Source organism: Sapajus apella, unplaced genomic scaffold (assembly GCF_009761245.1).
Source record: "Sapajus apella isolate SASKATOON/1434 unplaced genomic scaffold, GSC_monkey_1.0 scaffold141, whole genome shotgun sequence".
Lineage (NCBI taxonomy): Eukaryota > Metazoa > Chordata > Mammalia > Primates > Cebidae > Sapajus > Sapajus apella.
In genome coordinates this window covers 343,834-348,222 of record NW_022437081.1, presented here as the reverse complement: position 1 = coordinate 348,222, position 4,389 = coordinate 343,834, and the positions used below count along the sequence as shown (strand labels likewise).

The window sequence follows — 4,389 nt, the reverse complement described above, 5'->3', positions numbered from 1 at the left end:
ATACCCTCTGCTTCTGTGTTAATGAGCCCTGGTAGAACAGTTGACAAGACATTATCAGGTACTGGTTGCCCATTTTCCATCTTCTCTTCATGGACATTGTGAGTGAAGGTAGCATCTAGACATTGTGAATGGAGGTAGCACCTGGAAACCAAATGAAGAGGCTGAACTGTGAGGAAAGTTCATTATATCAATACCACAGTTATATCCATCTGATGCTCCGTTTCTAGGAAGTTATCACATAAAGCCAGAGGATATACCAGGTGGCTCACAAATTCAGCTCACAAAAGACACAGCATTCAAACCGCATTCTTTCATTTATAACACTGCAAGCATGTGGAAACCAACTAGGATAGTACAACTAGTAAACAAACCTATACTGAGCCCTGGTACAAACATACACTGATCTCCTGCCAAATTAATAAGCCCTGGTGTGACAGCTGACAAGATGTTATCAGGTGCTGGTTGACCGTTATTTGTCTTCCCTTCCTGGACATTGTGAGTTACAGTAGCATCTGGAAACTAAATGAAGTGGATGAGCTGTGAGGTAAGTGCCTTATGTCAGCCATATGGGTGCGCCTTTCTGATGCTCAATATCTAGGAAATTATCACATAAAGAAGGAGTACATACCAGGTAACAATCTGAGAACCCTCAAATTGAGGCCAGAAAAAATAATACAACAAAACCACCTTCTTCCCTCATGACACTATGCATACATATGGAAACCAAGTAAGATAGTACAAATAGTAAACAAACTTACACTGATTCCTGATAGTAATGGATGAAATACCAGCTGCTGCCATATTAATAAGGCCTACTGGGACAGTTGAGAAGACATTATCGGGTGCTTGTTGGCTATTTTTTATCTTCTCTTCACGGACATTGTGAGTGAAGGTAGCGTCTGGAAATGAAATGAAGAGATAAAGCTTTGAGGTAAGTGCATTATGTTAACCCCACAGGTATGGTCCTCTGATGCTCGGTTCCTAGAAAACTATTTCATAAAGCCGGAGAGGATATGCCAGGTGGCGATTTGAGTACACTCAAATGCAGCTCATGAAAGGTAATACAACACAATCACCTTCTCCCATTCAGGACACTAGGCATGCCTATGAAAATCAAGTAGGACAGTACAACTTATAAGCAAACATACACTGATCCCTGGTACTCATGGCTGGAATACCAGCTGTTACCAAATAAGTAAGCCCTGGTAGAACAGTTGACAAGATGTTATTAGATGGTAGTTGGTTATTTTCCATCCTCTCTTCAAAGATATTGTGAGTGATGGTAGCATCTGAAAACCAAATGAGAAGATTGATCTCTGAGCTAAGTGTATTATGTCAACCCCTCAAGTATATCCCTCTGATGCTTAAGGCCTAGGAAATTATCCCATAAAGCAGAAGGGGGATACATCTGAGACACCTCAAATTGAGCTCATGAAAGATAATACAATAAAACCACCTATTTCCGTTTATGACACTGTGCATTCATATGGAAAACCACTAGGACAGTACAACTAGTAAACAAACATATACTGATCACTGATACTCATGCCCAGAATACCAGCTACTGCCCAATAAATAACCACTGGTTGAACAGTTGACAATACGTTATTAGGTTGAGGTTGGTCATTTTCCACCTTCTCTTCATGGATATTGTGAGTGACGGTAGAATCTGGAAACCAAATGAAGAGGTTGAGCTGTGAGGAAAGTGCATTATGTCAGCCCCACAGGTATGTCCCTCTGATGCTCAGCTTCCAAGAAATTATTGCATAAAGCAGGAGGACATGACAGGCCGCAATCTGAGACCCCTCAAATTGAGCTCAAGAAAGATAATACAACAAAACCTCCATCTCCCCTTCACAACAATATGCATGCACATGGAAACTAAGTAGGAAAATCCAGCTTTTAAGTGAACATACACAGATCATTGGTACTCATGGATGGAATACCAGCTCCTGCCATATTAATAAGCCCTGGTGGAGCAATTGACAAGATGTTATCAGATTGGGGTTGCCCGTTTTTCCATCTTCTCTTCAGGGACATTGTAAGTGGCTGTAGCATCTGGAAATCAAATGAAGAGATTGAGCTGTGAGGTAAAAGTATTATGCTAAATCCACAGGCATATTCTTCTGATGCTCAGTTTCTAAGAAATTATCTCGGGGCCGGTTCCTGCGTGCTGCGTGCGCTCCCGGGTGGGCCATGGGGCGGCGGTCGCGGTGCCGGAGGCTCCAGCAGCAGCAGCGGCCTGAGGGCGCGGAGGACCGCGCTGAGGGCGGCGGAAAGCGCGGCGAGGCGGGCTGGGAAGGAGGGTACCTCGAGATCGTCAAGGAGAACAAGCTGTTCCAGCACTACTACCAGGAGCTCAAGATCGTGCCCGAGGGCGAGTGGGACCAGTTCATGTGCCCTCAGGGAGCCCCTCCCGGCCACTTTAAGAATTACTGGTTACAAAAGCCATGCAAAAGAGATTCTCCATTGCTTAAAGAACAAATATTTCAAGGAATTGGAGGACCTGGAGGTGGATGGTCAGAAAGTTGAAGTTCCACAGCCACTGAGTTGGTATCCTGAAGAACTTGCCTGGCACACAAATTTAAGTCTAAAAATCTTGAGAAAACCGCCACAGTTGGAAAAGTTTCATCAGTTTCTAGTTAGTGAAACGGAATCTGGAAATATCAGTCGTCAGGAAGCTATTAGCATGATCCCACCACTGCTGCTCAACGTCCAGTCTCATCATAAGATCTTAGATATGTGTGCAGCACCTGGCTCAAAGACCACACAGTTAATTGAAATGCTACATGCCGACATGAATGTCCCCTTTCCAGAGGGGTTTGTTATTGCGAATGATGTTGACAACAAGTGCTGCTACCTGCTCGTCCATCAAGCCAAGAGGCTGAGCAGCCCCTGCATCATGGTGGTTAACCATGAGGCCTCCAGCATACCCAGGCTCCAGATAGATGTGGGCGGCAGGAAAGAGATCCTCTTCTATGATCGAATTTTATGTGATGTCCCTTGCAGTGGAGACGGCACTATGAGAAAAAACATTGATGTCTGGAAAAAGTGGATCACTTTAAATAGCTTGCAGCTACATGGCTTACAGCTGCGGATCATAACACGCGGGACTGAATAGCTGGCTGAACGTGGAAGGATGGTGTATTCCACGTGTTCACTAAACCCTATTGAGGATGAAGCAGTCATAGCACCTTAACTTGAAAAAAGTGAAGGTGCTTTGGAGCTTGCTGATGTGTCTAATGAACTGCCAGGGCTGAAGTGGATGCCGGGAATCACTCAGTGGAAGGTAATGACAAAAGATGGGCAGTGGTTTACAGACTGGGACGCTGTTCCTCACAGCAGACACACCCAGATCCGACCTACCATGTTCCCTCTGAAGGACCCAGAAAAGCTACGGGCCATGCATCTGGAGCGATGCCTTACGATATTACCCCATCATCAGAATACTGGAGGGTTCTTTGTGGCAGTATTGGTGAAAAAATCTTCAATGCCATGGAACAAACGTCAACCAAAGCTGCAGGGTAAATCTGCAGAGACCAGAGGAAGCACCCAGGTGAGCCCTGCAGATCCCACAGAAGGGAAACCCACAGATCCCTCTAAGCTGGAAAGTCTGTCAGTCACAGGAACTGGTGACACAGAAATAGCTCATGCAACTGAGGATTTAGAGAATAATGGCAATAGGAAAGATGGCGTGTGTCGTCTTCCTCCATCAAAGAAAATGAAGTTATTCGGATTTAAAGAAGACCCGTTTGTATTCATTCCTGAAGACGACCCATTGTTTCCACCTATTGAGAAATTTTATGCTTTGGATCCTTCATTCTCAAGGATGAATTTGTTAACTCGGACGACAGAAGGGAAGAAAAGGCAGCTCTACATGGTTTCTAAGGAGCTACGGAACGTGTGCTGAATAACAGTGAGAGGATGAAGGTGCCAACGGCACAGACGCTGGCTGCTGATTGGGGATGCGTGTGGCTTTTCTCAACTGCTTACATTTCATTTGGAGCAGACGCTGGCATCTGCCCTCCCCGCCTGTAGCACTGGCTGCAGGTCCCTGAGCCTGCCCTGCAGAGCTGTTAGCCGGCACGGGGCTGAGTGGTTCCAACCAGAGTCTTGAATCTGGTGGCTGGTGTCTTTTTTTTTTGCCCCATTCCCACAGCTGGGTGAGCCTCAGTGTCGTTCTCACAGCTCGTCCTCCTGGGCAGAGTAGGTACCAAGGGCCTGGAGGCTACGAGTGCTGCCCCCACCCTTGGGATTTGTCATTTGAGACACTTCCCTTAGAATTTGGTCATTTGGGGGCTCCTCTTTCATTTGCTTTACTGCCCTCCAAGTCACATAAACACAAGTTGTGAGGACCAGTTGGTTCGTGCCGGGGTTTCTTGATGGTTT

At 45.8% G+C, this 4,389-nt stretch overlaps 1 pseudogene; it reads left to right on the top strand.

Annotated features, from left to right (window-relative positions):
• The first annotated feature begins 2,166 nt into the window (after window positions 1-2,166).
• Window positions 2,167-4,038, top strand: LOC116540515 (annotated as a pseudogene).
• The last annotated feature ends 351 nt before the right edge of the window (window positions 4,039-4,389 follow it).